At 36.0% G+C, this 18,635-nt stretch overlaps 1 protein-coding gene and 1 pseudogene across 1 annotated transcript in view; both read left to right on the top strand.

Moving 5' to 3' along the window:
• The window catches only part of Arsj (arylsulfatase family member J), a 74,680-nt gene that overhangs the window by 24,187 nt on the left and 31,858 nt on the right, over positions 1 to 18,635 (top strand). The gene's annotated exons all lie outside the window — the stretch shown is intronic.
• Positions 549 to 6,211, top strand: LOC141410866 (pseudouridine-5'-phosphatase pseudogene; annotated as a pseudogene).

The following is an 18,635-nucleotide window of genomic DNA, read 5'->3' as shown; positions in this document are numbered from 1 at the left end:
CAAATATTACATGTTTTTGTTCATATGGGAAATCACAAATAGGAGGATTACAGTCCAGGCTGGCCAGGGCAAAAAGCAGGATCCTATCTCAAAAAACAAAACAAAACAAACCAGATCAAAAAGAGCTGGAGGTACAGCTCAAGTGGTAGAGCTTCTGCCTAGCAAGCATGAGTCCCTCCTTAAGTAAGCTTCCAGTACAAAAAAAAAAAAAAACCCTCTCTCTGAAGTAAAATTATTTTGAATCACACAATCAGAAAAGCTCCCTTTCACAACCAATTTTAAATTCCAGTTAGACTTCTTCAGTCCTTCCTCAGAGTCACTGGGATCAGTATACTTACCATAAATCATCATTTTTTTCTCTTATATCAAATTGACTTGTACATATAATAAAAGTTCAATGTGAAATAAATATTAGTAAAGCACTATAGTTATCATAAACTGTATTATGAATTATATATAGTTATTTATAATTTATATATTTATGACTTAAAAAAAATTTCATGGCAATATCTAATCCCTTAACCTGAAAACTAAACAGAAAACAACAGACAAGATAGAAAGAAAAAGCTACTGCATGTTGCATTCTTCCTAATAGAAGTGGATTTACAAGAAATTGTTTTCAGCTAAAGAAAATATACATTTAATGAAGATAAACAGATAAGTTGTATGTAAATCTTAGGTTTTATCATTGAAATTCCTGATATTTGGACTTTTATAAGCTATAAAAAGGGCAGTTTTGTATCTTTGTCATTGGGGAAACTAGGGCAACTTAAAGAAAAAGAGGAAATTAACAATTTTCTAAAGGGCGCTGAGCAAGGGTATCTATGAAGAGAGCATTTGTGACTGGATGAAATGAGGAACAAGGTAAGCCAAAACTGGCCAAGGCTGACTGAGCAGCAGCAGCAAAGATCCAGGAACTGAGACAGCTTGGCGTATTTAAGAAACAGTCAAATTAAGTGAACAGACACTTGTCAAAAGAAGACAGGCAAGTGACCAATATATGAGTAAAAAAATGTTCAGTGTCTTTAGCAACCAGGAAAATGCAAATCAAAACTACATGGCCACCATCAAGAAAACAAACAACAAATACTGGTGAGGGTGTGGAGCAGGAGATGTAAATTAGTTTACCATTGGTGGAGATGTAAATTACTTTATAGAAATCAGTATGGAAGTTCCTCAAAAAACTAAAGCTAGAATTACACATGATTCTGCTATCCAACTCTGTTTATATACCCAAAGGTATATAAAACCAGAGACAGCTGTACACCCATGTTTGTGGCATATTCAAGATAGCCAAATTATGGAGTAAACATAGGTGCCCATCTAGAGATGAATGGATAAAGAAAATGTGATATACAAACACAATGGAGTATTATTCAGTCATAAAAATAATTGAATTGTATCATTTTCAGGAGAAAAGATGGGACTGCTGATCATCATGTGAAGTGAAACAAGCCAGACTCAGGCAAATATTACATGTTTTTGTTCATATGGGAGATCTAGATTTTAAAAAAGATATGAAAGTAGAAGAGAGAGTATTTGGGAGGAGAAAGGAGACCAGTAGAAGGAGAAAGGGGGACAAGAGAAGGCAAAGAAGAGACAGACAAGTGTGATCAAAGTACACTATATATGCATGAATGAACATGTCATAATGAAACACATTATTTTGTACAATTAGTACATACTAATAAAACACATGTAGAACCAAATCAACAACAAAAACTTCTAAGAAAGTTTTCACAGCTTAAAAAAAGAAAAAAAAAATGGCCAATGTATTGACATAGAGTGAGCTGACAGAGTGTGGTAAGAAATAAGTACAGAGACAAAGTCAGGACGAGGCGACATATGGCTTAGCATGGCAGACCATGGTAAAGACTTTGAAAGCTACCCAAAGTGAGATGGGATGCCCCGGAAGGCTTCCTGCACAGGTGTGACATGATCTAATTTATATTCCAAAACAGTATTTCTAGAACTTAACACCTAGAAATGTATGTGGCAGAGAACCATGCAGTCTCACAGAAGAAAGGGAAGTTATGTCTCCTAGGATAGAGTGAAGTTTGCTTTTTCTACTCACGGTCACTTGAGTATGAGGATCAGAAAGAAAAAAAGGAACATAATATATAGATGCTGGTTGCTGGACAAGATCAAAATCTACAAAAACAAGAGACTTGTTAGTTGTGTTCTGTTGTTTCTATTAAAATTATGAAAGTGAGGGCATGCATGTGTGGAGCAGCCATCCTGGCCTCATCCCCACCCTCATCCCACTGAGCAGGTGGCACCACTGCAGCTCTCCATGGCCCATCACCCACCTCATCTTTGACATGGACTAGCTGCTTCTAGACACTGAATGACTCTATTTATTGGTGTTTCAAGAATATACGGTTGTCATAGAAAGAAATACACCTGCAATGTCAAGTCCCTGGTAATGGCTAACAAGGCATTAGAAATAGTTCAGACCTTAATACACACCCAGCAGTTCACAGTGTCCAAAGAGCAGCTGGTGGAGGAAAGCCAGGGCAAGTTTAAGGAACTGTCCTCATCAGCCTCCATCATGCCAGGGGTTGACAAACTGATCCTAAGCAATGTGATCTTGGCTGTGGCCACCAGCTCAGGATCCATGTCCTTCAAAAGGAAGAGGAGCAGACATGAGAAATTGGGTTGGGAGATGATCCAGAGGTGAAGCAGGGCTAACCAGCTCCTGACAAATTTCTGTCTTGTGCCAAGAGTTTCTCTCATCCTCCCACCCTCCAAAGAAAAGTCCCTGCTCTATGAAGATGTCATCAACAAAGGAGAAGGGGCTCTGGCAGCCAGAAGAAGGTGGCCATGGTTCCTGATGACATGATAAGAAAGCATACCCTGGTTCTGAGTTGCCTGCAGAACCTCTGGCTCGGCTGTTTGGTCTGTCCACGTGCCAGTGAGGGTAAGAGTCCTCACTGCTGCTCTGAGGCTCATGGTGCCCCCAGGCCACAGTCATGACCCCTACCACTGAGGGACAGGGTGGAGGAAATCCTCAGCCCCCAAATTGCAACCTGCATAGTCGCTGTAGCCTTGCAAAGCTGGCCTTTCCATCCGGTATTGGCTTGGTCCAGTCTCCCAAGTGTTGGTAGCAGTCCACTTACAAGTGGCAGGGACACAAATAGAGTCTAGAACAAAATCTAGCTTTACTAGCTGAATAATGAAGCTGATGCAGTGTATGGTAAAGGAAATGATGCACACGGGCATGCCACTATGTGAATATGCATGTGTGTATGCATCATATGTAAGTGTACGGATGCATATATAGGTATCGCTATGTAAAATGTATACTTCACCAAGGCAAAATGAAATTATATTTGTGTTTGTTTTGTAGTTTTTCCCAACATTGGCAATTGGAAAATTTAAACTAAGTATACATTTATGTATATAGTTTCATGTGTTGAAAATATGTAGGTATTACATATTTTGTATATTATGTACAACTTTGCTCTCTTCAGGGTTGGATGCTAACATTCAATTGCAACTGATTATTGAAGTGGTAATTCTTTCTGCCTTGTAATCAGAGTGGGAAAGCTTTGTTATTGATGAGTCTGAAGTAATTCTCAGCATTCAAATTAGTTTTGCACCCTTAACTATCCCTTTGAACCTTTACTCAATGATTTACTGAGCCATATCATTGGTAGGTTGTGTGTGTGTGTTTGAACATTTATCTTGCATCTATATCCTTATCCATGATGGAGAATGTTTTCTACCTCAGAAAAATTATTTCTGTCCTTTAAGACCATTAATTTTCCACTTTTTTCTTATAGAAATAGAATTGGATTTTAGAATTGCCACTTAGTAAGCCATAAAATACTTTTAGCATAATCAGCCATCACATTTTTGTAGATTTGCTCAGCCTTTGAAATTTGTCTGTAATTTATGAGGGAGAAATTGCAAAAGGCTTTGAAATGGAGAATAAAGGAGCACTAACATCTTTGGCTTAACATCTTTGTAGGTGGCCTTGCCATTTATTGTTGCTAGGCCATTTTTTAGCTCTGAGTTGTAGAAAACATGCAGTAATATGAGGAATGTCCCCGGCTGTTGACCAGTTTTGCCTCTGTGTAGCAACTTCAGTTTTCCTGATTACCTGTATACTTGTCTGCTCTTTAAATTCTCCTTCAAACAGATAACATATTCCTCACAAGTTAATTCAGTTAAATAAAAATCCTTTGCACGTGTTCATGTAAAAAAATTATGAAACTGTCATTTTTCAATGCTTAAAAAAATTTAACTGCTCAGAACTTTATAACCTATTCCTTATTTCAATTAAATATTTCCATGTTTTGCCTCACGCAAAAGTGAACACACTTCCTTTAAAATTGGAAAGAATTGCTTTTAACTTTTCTTGAACAGTTCCATTATAGAAATATTTCAGGCCTTTAACTAAAAAGTGTGAGCTCAAGCATGCTTAGCATGAGAACATACCATCTTGGAGACTGCATTGCCTAAAGACCTGGTTATCTGGTTTTTCCTTATCTCATTGAGTGCGTATCCTTTATCTTTAATTCAAACACAGTGAGCACTGAAGCAGCATCTTACGCAGTGTTGCTCAGGAGGAGTGTGCTTTGAAACGCTTTCTTAACACACATTTAAAGTTTTCATTTTAAGTCAGTGCTCTTCACCCATGCATTACATTGTATGTTAGATAGCCCATCTGTATAGAACACAAATCAGTAACCATGAGGTTCTCTGGTAGCAGGGGAGAGATGAAGGAGTTGGAGATAGATTTTTTTCTACCCAGACTGCAACCTTCAACACATGGAAAAAAATTGGGTTTGATCATAAGTAGAACCAAGCAAAAGTGTCTAACTGGGTTTCAATAACATTTCAAGGATTCTGTGTCCATGCTGTCATACTAAATGGCTCAAAAATACTATCTTCAAGAAAATATTGGATCATAGCTCCTATTGGTGAAAAATACTAAAGAGCAACATTTTCTTAAAATTACATTAAAAGATAAAAGTCATAAAATTATTGCTCCTGCCATGTAGACTGACTTTAAACATTTTTAAAGTGGCAGCACAATGTAGGAGAAATAATACTGTATTTGAAACCCAATAACTTTATTTGGAGTTGAAAGGTATGGCTTAAAGACACGGGTTTTATGCTAAGTAATCTTCACTATATCCCTTCACTTATCTAAGACTCAGTTTCCTGAGTCATAAATGACGATTGTAAGTAACAGTTATGAAGGTTAAACAAAGCAAAGCAGCACATACACTGGAAAGACTCTACAGATGTTAGTCATTATCATTTATTGAGTTCTGCCCTCTACCCGTGTGAATTTGGTACTTGGAAATACCAGGCTAATTGCACCCTAATAGTTTCTTTTCTAATAAAAACCATAGCACAACCCCTACAGGATGGCATGAAACTGGGGCTTCTGAGTGTTTCTTTTCCCCTAAGAGATTCTTGTTTTTCCCCTGACAGCCTATTGAATTATGTAGTCATTTAGATTACTATGAGTCCATACAGATTTAAGATCTCAAGTATGTTGATTAATTGAGTTAGGCTAATATGTAAATAACAACCAAGATGCACATTTACTCTGACAGATTTTACTTAGAATTTGGAGGAGAGGAAGGTAAGTTTAGTATATCTGGAAAAACTGCAATAGACGCTTTTCAAACTGTATTTATGCAGTGCCATTGGATCTAGCGAAACTCTGAGAAATGGTCTAAGTTTATTCTTGACAATGAGTGTTCGCTTTTCAGTTCTGCCCTTCCTTTATCTCCTGCCCCTGGTAAAGGTACCTTGATCTCCTTTTCCTCAGATTTCTCCAATAATTAATTTTGTCCATCTGGCATGGGCTCAGAAACAGATGCTATGTGTTCACATATGCTAAAGAAAGCAGTCAAGAAATTGAGAAGGGAAAAAAAGAACATAGCTCTATTTACAAGAGAAAAAGGGGACTAAAATAACACAAGACAGATAGGTGCAGAGAGAATAGCATAAGGAATGGCATTACTGTGTTAGAACAAGTTCAGAATCATTTCTAAGAGGTTCCAAACAGCTGACCCCTGGGGCATAAATGTTGGATGTCCATAGACACTTCAGAAACAGGACTGCTTTTTAAAGGGATGGCTCTATTTTCGGCACATAGGATGCTAATATACCACTGCCCTGTATGAACTGGGTTCATTTATCCTGCTGCTATGACATAACACTTGTACATCAAAAAGCACCCCCAAGATTGGACTATGAGCACATGATAAAAGCAAGAGCACACAAGGAAGGTGTGAGGATAGGTAAGACACCTAAAAAATTAGCTAGCATTTGTTGCCGTCAACGCAGAGAAACTAAAGCAGATACCTTAAAGCAACTGAGGCCAATAGGAAAAGGGGAACAGGTACTAGAGAAAAGGTTAGATCAAAAAGAATTAACTTAGAAGGTAACACCCACACACAGGAAATCAATGTGAGTCAATGCCCTGTATAGCTATCCTTATCTCAACCAGCAAAAACCCTTGTTCCTTCCTATTATTGCTTATACTCTCTCTACAACAAAATTAGAAATAAGGGCAAAATAGTTTCTGCTGGGTATTGGGGGGGTAGAGGGAGGGGGCGGAGTGGGTGGTAAGGGAGGGGGTGGGGGCAGGGGGGAGAAATGAACCAAGCCTTGTAGGCACATATGAATAATAAAAGAAAAAAAAAAAGCACCCCCAAGAACTGTGGAAATCTTTATCCTTTGGACAACTTGTACAGTGGGAGTTAAGACAAATGGATGTGGACTTTTAAAGTAATTTCTATATTTAATTTTAAATAAAATAAACAAATTTTAGGTTTTTTTTAACACAGAGCTTCCTTGGTATTTGGTTTCAGGCAAAACTAGAAACAAACATAGTTTAAATTTTTACAAGTATTTAAAGATCCTTATAAAACATGAGAAATAAGCAAATAATATGATTGTGGACAAATAGTCCATAAATATGAATTTTTCTTCTATTTCATAGTCCCTGAAAATTATAGGTGTTTTTGGATAAGAGAAAACTGCTATGAAATGTTATCTATTAATATGAAGGAAAAGCTTGTATTAATTGCAAGCAAGCTTTTAAAATGTTGCCAATCTATTTAAAAATATTGCCTTTCTGAATCTCAGATTTCTTAAGCAATTTTACTCAAACATATGTCATGCATCTTTGACCCCAGTGACCTTATCATTGCTTGAACTATCTTTGGATTCACCTTTTCTATCAGAGCGCTTTGTCTTCATTTGTAATTTATTGAAGATTCAGCAATTTTAAAATCCTTGTATTAGTCAATCACTGGCCAGTTTGTTCTAAAATTCATTTATCTATCTACCTGAAATTAGCTTTACAGATGCTAAATTGAAAATGTTTTTTGAATCCCCTTTAAACTTTCCTTGCCTTAATTACTTAGTGTGCACCTTCACTATATCAAACTGGTGCCACATTTGTGTGAGCCAATGTATGTTTGGACCACATGTACAAATCTTCATTGAAATTATTACAGGGAGTTCTCATTATACTGTTTGTATTTGATACATAGAACTTTAGAAAGTTTGTTTGCTTCAGACTTTAAAAAATCAAATGTATTAATAGAATGTTTTGTTTTCCTCATCCTTTAAAACGGAATGAACTTCAAACTGTGAGGGACTGATGAAATGTATCAGCAGCAAAAAGAATACCAAGATATGTAAGAAGATACAAGGTCAGGTCTTTAGAGCAGATTACCACAAGCTTTTTACCATGTTCTCCTTCCTGAGTTCTCATTATTGAATCAGGATGTTGTGCAGTCTTTCAGCATCAAGTAATTTCTGCCCAGATCCTAGTTCTGCCACTTAAATTCCTTAAACCCTGTTTTGCAATTGCTTGCTTATAAGATAGGGATAATATTACTTTACAAAGGTTGTTCCAAGAATGGATTGTTGGATCATTGCTAGATATAGAGTAGACACTCAAAAAAATTGTAATTAGTATTGCACTGTATACTATTTATCTTGGCTTTGACTTCAACCATGAAACTAAGACTTCATATGTCAACATTATTGTCTATCATTGATACCAGATTTCCTAAAAATGTTCTGCCATTTCTTTGTGGTTGAATTTAGTGCTGACTGGATGATCCATCTTGACATGCTCAAGTTCTTATGTGGACATTGTCTACAATGGAATTTCAAGGTAAACTTGAGAGATTTGCCTCTTCTGGAGAGGGTTGGCATAGGAAATGGTGCTCCATGGGCTGGCCTGCCCACAGAGAACCATCCTAATAGTCTATTGGGTCCTCTAACCAGGTCACACAGTCCTGTACCCGTTTCTCAGCCTTCTATTGCCCTCTAGTGACTGCTTTCAGCACTACCTCATCTAGGGTTTTATCCTTGCACTTGGCTGTCTATGCTAATGGATTAAAATCATTGAGAATCCTGAATGGATTAAATTACAATCTATATTTTAAACATTAATACATGTACTAAAATATTTTAAAGCAGCCACTCAGGTGCCCTGAATAAAAACTTCTCCTTGACTAGTCAATTGATTGTTATGGAGTAAATTACTAATTATTTAGGGAACATTGAAAACTACCTTAGGTTATATGAGAAGAAATCTTGCCAAAAATTATCACTTAAATTTGTTCCCTATTTAAGTTTCAATAACACTTACTTATGGAAAAGATAATCCTTTCTAGTTAAAAAAATAGACGGAATAGTAAGTAAAAAGTTGAATATACCATTCCGAGTAAGTTGAGTAATAAACCAAAATTTAATTAAGAGTGGGTATCCAGTAACAATTTATAAGAATTTGCTCTAAATTCTGTTTCCTGATTCAGATGGGGACACATGTTTACCAAAATTATCAGAAGGAATAGCTAACATATTCTATTACAAAAGCAAGTATCTTCTAGACTTTTAAATAGGAGGAAAGAAAGAAAGCATTAAGAAATGGGAAATTCTCAATGTAGATTCACAAAATAAACTGCTCCTCTGCAAGATACAGGGAACCTTGCTTAAGAACAGCCTTTCTGGAAAGAAAATATCTTGGGGTTTTAGCTGCCTGCAAGCTGACCATGTGGTGTGCTGTCAGATGAGCTAATACGAGTCCTAATAAAGTGTCAACCTCAGATCAAGGAAGCTAATGATCCCACTGAGCTTTGCACTGCTGCCACCACATCTGGAGTATTATGTTCAATTCAAAGTGCCAACATTTAAGAGGATACCAGCAAACTGAAGTGTGTGCCAAGGAGATCTGGCAGCCACAGAGCATGAGAATTGGCTGAAATAACTGAGACAACTCAGGAACATGGTGACGGTCCTCTCATATTTGAAGAACTATAGTGTGGAAGAGATTCTACATTTACTGAGATTCCAGACAGAGTAGAGATTCTACCTACCTGGATGAATCCAAATAATAACCTTCTATTAGTAAATGCTTCAGAAAGAAAAGGAGCTGTCTTGGTGACTCATTGACTCTCCCAACACTGGGAATAATTCTACAACAGGCAGTAGAAATAGGTGACAAGTATGGATTTTCTATTTTGTTTTGTTTTGTTTTTATGGGACAGGGGTTTAACTCAGGGTCTTGCACTTTCTAGACAAACACTCTACCATAGTCCTTTTGTTTTTTAGTATTTTTTCAGATAGAATCTCACATTTTTGCCTATGCCGGCCTTGGACACTGATCTTTCTACTTTTACTTCCCAAATAGTAGGGGTTACATAGTAGGCTTGTATTTGAGACAGGTTTTCAAATATTTTCGACTGGGTTGGCTTCAAACAACAAACCTCCTATCTCTGCCTCCTCAGTAGCTGTGATTACAGGTGTGTGCCACCTTACCTGGCCTAGTACTGTTCTTTATTCTAGGTTTCTAATGTCAGTTTCTAATTACAGAATATCGTGGTCACACCAGTATACCAATGCTTCAACTGCATGCAGATATCTTTAAGAATAGGATGCTCTCTTGGAACAGACTTCAGAGAAAATAATCCCATTCTTTTGTCTAGTTATGACTCATCAGGAAAGCATAGCCTCTTCAAGAATTTTCAGCCTTTTTTGGAGAAAATTCAGTATCTCTTTACATTTCTCCTTCCTTCCTCCCCATTCCCTCCACCCTTTCTCTCCCTCCTTTGCTTACCCCTCCCATTTTCTCATATTCCTTCCTTGCTTGCTTCTCTCTTTTGATTTCTCTTCTCTTTCAAGATTTATCTTCCAGATGTTGGGCAGTGTTTCTCAGTGGAACAATTCAATGTCCCTTTTCTGTTTCTCTGGAACTGTTTCCTTATTGTCAAACCAGTCCTACTGTCAGTTTCAGGGAACATCTGGCTGGTGCTCCCAGCATCTGCTGTGTTAAGTAGTGTTTCCCTTCCCCAGCTGGCCTACAGCAGGGGTGAGGGTGCAGGGAGAGGCATGCATTAGGGACTCAGAAAAGGGACAGGGCGGAGGAAGCTTGGCCATTTCCTTTCTTCTTTGTGATGAATTTCCTTAGGACAGCCCTGGACAACGAAATCACTTCAAAGGGATGGAAATGGAGAAGCTGGGCTTTCAGAAGCAAGTTTCTTGCAGACAGACCAATGTTATTAGTCCTGTGTAATCACATTTCAATTCATTTCCTTAGGACTTCCTCTATTTCCTGAGAAACCATACAGTTTGCATCTGTGTACCGTGAGTGTCTGTGGACCTCCAGAGTTTTGGCTTACTGAATCCCTTCCCCATTTAAAAGTAGGGAAAATCTAAGAAAAGAAGATCCCTCACACTTTCCCCTCTCTAAATAACTTCTTTTAAAATCAGGTGGAGGAGAGGCTAAGAACCTTGACCATAACCTTCTACTTTACAGAGGTATTAGGAGGAGTAAAGAGCTAAGAAAATGCACTGGAAGAAGAGCATATATTTCACAAGTTCAGTATTAGTGACAAGTCACCAGTGCCATCTTTTTTTTTTTCATTTTTATTAGCATATATTCATTGTACAGGGGGATTCATTGTTCCAATTCCAAATAACCTTATATTATATATGGTTTGATTGCCCTCACCATCTCCTCCCCCACGACACCCACAACCTCCTTCCCCGTCCCACTTAAAACAGGTTTCATCGTTCTATTTCATATACACATACGAAGCCCATCACCCATATTACCTCACCTCCATCTCCTCCATTCACCCTCCCCCTTCCTCAAGTGCCCCCCTACACACTGCAGTGACATCTCTTTATCCCCTTGTTTCTTCAAATTTAAAGTGACACTAATATACACAGCTCATGGGGTAATTGATGGAAGAAAGTAGGCAGAGGGAGGCAAATCACCCAGCATGGAGACTGGCATGGAATAAGTCCCTTATAAGATTCATCTATTGACATGATTCCCATTGTTTTTTAAGACAGATGTGAAGGGGACATTGCTAAGTACCTATCAAATGATGGAAGGCCATTGAATGCCAGTCTTAGCGAAGTGTGTGTGGACTCCACACTTCTTTCAGAGACTACAGATTTTAGTGTGCAGCCCTTCACATTTTATCCATGTGCCCTTTTTTCCCCTCTTTTGATGAAAGTCAGATATAAACAAAAGAACTGTTCTCTGTAATCATCAGATCTTCAACTTCAGCCAGAAAACCTTGCTAGAGAAGAGGTAGTAGATTTCTTGCTAGTGGACTTTAAGAAACTCCTTGAGTATTGTTTCAATGCAGATGTACAAAAATTCCAAAGAACAAAGCCAGATTAGCAATCAAGAAGCATAGAAGAATTTAGGAATGTCTGCAGCCAGCTCCATGCCACAGAGCAACACAATTCTGTCTAAGCTCCTCAAGACTATACAGTTGTTAGGTTTTCCAACATGTGCTTTCAAAACATGATTGCCTCAACATATAGAGAAAAGATTTGTGAAGCATAATAAATAATTCAAGGCTATAAGGTTGCATTAACACAATGCTTGGGAAGAAAATCCTAGAATATTGAATACTTGCAACTATTATCTAGATATAATAAAATAGAAGTATTTGGTTTAAAATTCTTTGAATAAATAAAACTGCCTAGATATTCTAAACATGACATTTAATATCCATCTAGGGTTCAAAGAATGTCTAATCCTTTGTTAATACTAAGGAAGTTTCTGAAGAAAAGATAACTGAAGTTTTTCCTAATTCCAATTTCTTGATGATATCAATACATCATTTAGGTTTATTGACCCATAACCAATAGATTTTAAATTTCAACAAATAATTCCCTAGTGGAGCTCATATGTATAAGATAGGCTGGTAAAGCTATAAATTACTCATAAGACATTACTTGGTAATAGAACAAACACTATATTTTTATTACATAGAAAATTTTAAAACTTACTTTCTAAAATTCTGTGATTAAAGGAAATCTCTGTAAATCTCTATTTATCTCTATAGTATCCAGATACATTTGGTTATGTTTTACTATATTGCACTTGCTAAAAAGGCTTTTAAATTTTCTCAAGCTAAGCAAACAAAAGATAAATGGAAAACTTATTAAGAAACTTGTAAGATATAGTCTGTATACTGTATACTTCAGGCAGCTTACTCTCTTCCACATAAAGAAAAAGCTATTTTTAGCATTTTAAACCACTATTAGAATACATAAAATTATGATTTGAAATATTTGAATATATGTCCAAATTATATAAAATGTATAAAAACTTGTTGAGGAGGTTTTATTTTCATTTTTTCTATCTAGTTCATGAAATTGATGGGAAATGTAATTCATAAAAATGTTAGGGAATCATCAACTATTGGATTCCACGCCATTTTACTGATACCTCTCTTTCCATGGAAGGAGTTTCAAATATATTAACTTTTAACTGTTATTACAATACCCTCGACACTTTTATATTTGAAAATGTGAAGACATTTAGAAAAAGAAAATGAAAAGTTAGTAACAACTGTAGAGAAAAACAGAACAGCTATGATTCGAATAACCAAAGTAAGTTTAATACTGCATCTGTTTCCTCATTTGATGCCTACTGAGCTCAACTGCAACACTGTGTGAAAATAAATTGCATGATTTATGCAAGTATGAACTATTATGGATGTGTTGCTATTATTATTGAGGTCAAGGAGAAATGCAGATTTATGTAAATAAGGATAGAAGTTGGAGAATTTAGCATATAAAATATATAAATAATAGTCATTGCTATGTGCATACATATTGTGTATATATAATGCCACCTTTCTTGATTTTTTTATTCTAAATGTTCAGTGGCGACCATGAGCATAATTTGGGATGCTGGGCCATAGCAGAACATGACATTTAAATTATCTTCAATATCTTAACATTTTTGTCTTTCAAGTATATGTGTTTATGTTCTTAAAAATGTCATTCGATGTACATGAGTCTTCTCAATGTGAAACTTCTACGTGTGTCTACATCCTTGTATTGGTACATAGTGATTTACAAGTGATTAAAAGACATGGTTACACTTAGTATTTCTATTCACTTTAATTTTGGAAAACAAACACCATTCCTATTGTTTCTAGTCCCTATTGTTTCTAGAAAACAGAAAAGAGGGAGATACTAACATGGAGAAAAAGACACCAGGAAAGGGCGAAGGAGTAAACATTGATTTACTTTTTACTTTCTTCCACACAGCCAGGGGAATATGGTTAGAAATGACTTACACCTCCTTTATTTTAAGTTCATTATTCCAACAAAGCAAATTATTTTTATGCCAAGGGGGTAAAGTGATGCTTTGGGGAAACCAATTTAAACTGTAGAGGAAAAGTATTTCATGAGAAATTGCTTTCCTAGATCACTCTGCCAGCAACTATGAAGAGATTTGATATTTTTAAGTCCCCAAGGATCCTGTCAACAACAAGGATTGTTGGTTAAAATTAGAGCAGAAGCTGTGTGGATATTACTTGGGAGAAATATTTTTCTTTTCATGGGGAAGAAAGTAGGAAGAAACCAAAGGACAGACAAAAAGGAAATATACAGGTTACTTCTAAACAAATATCTTTTCTTACACATAGATCTATATGTACATAAAAACAAACTGCACTAAGAATATTTGCATATTAGTGAAGAAATGGAATTTATGATGGTAATTACACCAGTTTTCTTGTGATTATTAATATTTTTGAAAAATTGGTCCCTTTTCTAAACAAAAATTTCCTTTAATATAGGTGTCTAGGATCAATCCCACAAGTATTGCATCACAGGAATAATATTTCCTAAATTCCACTGACTGATTTTGAGTCTAAGTATTAATAATTCACTTATTTCTGTCTTTATTGTCTCATTGTCAGGAATGAGCATTTGAAGAGAGAGAAACAAAAAAACTAATCACAGTATCTGTGTTTCTATTTGGACTTAAAAAATGTTCCTTGATGTTTTATGCACTATGTTTTTCTTGTTAATGTATAATTTCAAAAGCTAAAAATATTCGCTCTCAAACATAAAATAAAATATGTCAAGATTTTATTAAAAGTTATTAAGGAATGAACAATTTAAAATGCCAGTATTATTTCAAATGAAAATTTGAAGAAAGGTATATATGCAATCAAGAATGTTGAAATGAAATTGATAATAAACATAAAATCTGGTTAATATGCATAAATTATAATGTTTGTAATCATCTCTATAGTAAACAGATCATTTTTACCTCTACTACACAAAATTCATTTACATTGCTATGGGACAAATAATTTTTATTACTCTGAACTTTCTATCACTATAGAGTTATAAAATAGCCTTGTCAGTCATAAGATACACACCCCTATAGAATTGATGTTCCCGAATATCTGCTGGAACACTACCTCCCAGCTCTGCCCTGAAAGGACACACAGTAATTTCTTTGCCTGTTTCCAAATCATGAACAATAACCCTTTGACATGTCTATAATTTTTTGGACAAATTAATTTTTTAACTTTCCTTTTTTAGATAATGGGTCCTTTTTGGTGGCTAAGTGACATTAAAATTGTGAAAACACTTTGCTTGTGGAAATCTTAGATATCTGACTATCTCATAAGGAGCTAAGAGATTAAGAAACTGAGAAATTAATGTAGTTATCTCAAACTTTTTAAGTCAAATCTACTGACTTCCTTTCTCCCTCGTTGTTGGCAGAGAGCCTTAAACACAAATGGTAGGAATCATCCTGGCTCCTGTTTATGGATCTTCCCCATCTCAATCACAGCGATGTCTCCCTGGCTAGTCCTATCAGATCCACCTGCAAATCTTTCCCTAAATATCACTTTTTAGAGTACCCTGGTTTCAAGCCAAAAACATCACTTCCAGGACTCAGATTCTTTCTTCTCTAATACCTAAAATTCTATTCTCTACATGTCAGAGATTTGTAAAAACATATCTGCTTAAAACTTCCCCATGGCCTTGCCATTTCAATTACAATATAAGCTCAATTCTATTACAGGGCCTACAAGGAACAATGCATTCTGACCATTACATATTTCCGTGGCCTTGTTTCCTACCATCCTCCCTAGCAAGAGGGATCTCTGTTCATAGACATAGTTAACGGGTTCCCAGTTCAGAGCCCTTGTGTTTATTGTGCCTTCAACTGTATAAAGAACCGCCCCCCAACCCATGGTGTCATTCTACTGGCTCCATTTGAGCATCCTACTGTTGGCTCAAAAGCAACACTCTCACAGTTGAGAATGGAGCCTATGGCAGATGTTGACTCTATCAACATTTTAAAGTATCATTTCTGAGTATCTTTGAGCCTACAGCGATGATCTTTGACCAAAAAAGAAATTAGCTAGTGGCCTCCAGTTTAACCCTGACACAGCTTGGGTTTGAGATGTGTGGGAAACACCAAAGAGATTCATAATCTACCTTTGTGAATGAATACTTCATGATTCTTGGCAGATTCCCTGCACTACTTGTTAATATCTAGGAAAATTGCTGGCTCACTGGGGAGACATTTTCTTCATATGTATGTACTAGCTACGCCAAAGAGATAATTATTCCAGACTATAATGGAACATACATTAAGGGTACTGTTTAGTAATTTTAAAAGAAATGTTCTGAATTTTCATATTTTTATGACTTTTTTCATTTTAAGAAAAAGCTGTGAAAACCCAGCAGGGCCTCCTGTTGTGTGTATGCCAAATTAAAATGAAAATCTAAAAGATCACTCATTTCCCATACATGCTAACAACATTCCCTGTTCATTGTGGATTGCATTCTGCCATGTACTTAAGGGGAGGGAAAGTCCCTGACAGAGATGCTCTGCAAATGGACCTTTATATATGGCCCCAGAACAAAGACTAAATCATTTCAAGTTGTTATAGAAATGCTGTTGTTTGGGGTTTCTTTGAACAGTAAGGAAGGGGACCCTTGTGACTCTGGTTTGTGGAAGGTTGCAGCCATAATTTGAAGGTCCTAATATTCTTTGTACTTTGTAGGTAACTGTTTTGAGCAGCAGGATTATATCATTGGGATTTACTCATACACTATTGATCTGAAAGTTGTTTAATATGTTAGTGTGAGCAGAAAGATATGGAAGTCCAAAAAAGGAGTTAAAAATATTAATTCAGGGGCTGTTTCCATAGTTCATGTTGAACTGGCCTTTACTTGCCCTTCCAACCTTCCTATGTTATATTCCAAATAACTTGACTTTATTGTTCTCTCCTGTTCCTCAAAGTCCACTATATTTACCTAAGGAGATTCCTTGCGACTGGAATCCTGACTTCCTCCCTCAGTGTATCAGCATCTAATCATACTTCATGGAAGGCAGGTCTTTGCTGCTTCTCAAACCTCCTCTCAGCACTCTTCGATGCAGCGCTGCTTCCTGGAAATATGGCCTTCCATGCACTTATTAATCTGAAAACCCCTCATTTGGAATATGTAATAATAATAGTTTCTAACTCAGAATTTTTCTGAAGTAGATAATGCATGAAAGATTTTTGAGCATTCTAGTTGTTTTAGTTTAACTTTAATTTAGCATTTTGTCTTGTTGATGACAATTTGTATACCTGAATTCCTGCTTAATATAACTTATAATTTAATTGAAAGTTGAAAGTATGTATTTATTTTACTTCCACCACAGAGTTTGGTATGATGGCTTGCACATTAGACATTTAATTTGTGTTTCAATTTTAATTAAATGACATTTTATAATTTTTAAAAGCACATCTGTCTTAAATTATGACTACTGGTGGCTTCTGGTCAACATAGCAGTACAAGATGCAAGCTGATTGAAGGCATGTAAGCCACGACTCCTCATCACTGCATTATTCTATTAAACTCCTAGCAGATTCTCTTCTATATAGTAGGAACCAAATAAGCATTTGGTAAGCCAAAACATGAGTAAAAGGGAGAAAATGCTTGTCCTTTAAAATTCTCCAAGGTGCCAAAGAACTGCACTTTAGCTTGCACATTAATGTGATTGAGAACTATGCATTTTGTTTTATATCTTGCACTGTCCTTAGACAATCTGATCAGTGCCTCTTATTTTCATGTTGCTGTGGATATCATGTTTACATTTAGAAATAACTCATTCACTCTTTCTAGAAACGCATACAGCCCCACAATGGTCCTAACTGTGTGAGGCGTATAGAAGTGCAAAGGTAGAACTAAATGGAAACATTGATTAGCTCTCCATTGTTGTTGGGGTTTTGTTTGCTTGTTTTTGAAACAGGGTCTTGGTATACAGCCCAGGCTTGCTAGAACTCATAATCTTCCTGCCTTGGCTTCTAGAGTGCTGGGATTACAGGTATGTGCCACCACATCCTGCTTACACACTTTCAGTGAGTGGAATCCGTTTTTGGTAATTCTATACCCCTTGCTGAGTCTGCTTGTGTCCTTCTGGGCTTTCCGGCTGCTTGTATCCTGTAGGACCTCATTCTCACTAATGTTTAAGTGTCCTCAGATGTCACTGCAGGATTATTAGCATGATTTGAACTATTACAGACAGACTGAAAAAATAAAACCTAAAAAACGACTATGTGAGTGTTCAGAATCTCTGAACATAGCGATTTTCAGAGAGCATGTATTGGAGAAAATCACACTAAAACTAGAATATGCTGATAACCACTGAATATTATTTGCTGACTGAACACAGTCATTTACTAATCCATAATGGCATACACATTTTTTTATGTTGGCTCATTTTCTTTGAAAATCGTTTTGGGTGCTCTGAATTTTTCAAGATTATGTGCTCTTCAAGGTAATAATATTCTTGAATTCACAGACTTTATGCAATAAAATTGAAAGTGGAAATATGAACAGAAGATGGTAAAGACACATTAATACTTCATCTGAAATAACCAAATAATGCTATATTCTTAGAGGTGTTTGCTTTTTTACAATATGCTACTTTTTTTGTTTGGCTTATATTAGCTGCACCATAAAAATAGTTTGGCATTTGCACTATAAGAAATTATCTTCACCTTTATGATTAATGACAGTGTGATTCCAATTATCTTCAGATTAAGGAAAGCCTAAATGTATCTGATTCTTACTCAAAGAGAGTGCATGTTAGTTTTTTGAAGTTTCATAATTTATTTTGTGATTATATTAAGTATAGTATAAAAAATAGAGAGTAAATTATGTTTAAATGAGCCCACTACTTTAAATTCTAGCTATTAGAAAGCTGTCTTCTACAGAGACAGATTATAACATTCTCTAATCAATTTAAAATGTTTAATGAAAAAATATTTTTCTGTATTGATGTTTTATATTAGGAAGATCATACTCTT

Source organism: Castor canadensis, chromosome 9 (assembly GCF_047511655.1).
Source record: "Castor canadensis chromosome 9, mCasCan1.hap1v2, whole genome shotgun sequence".
In the NCBI taxonomy this organism is placed as follows: domain Eukaryota; kingdom Metazoa; phylum Chordata; class Mammalia; order Rodentia; family Castoridae; genus Castor; species Castor canadensis.
This window is presented reverse-complemented; position numbering and strand designations above follow the sequence as displayed.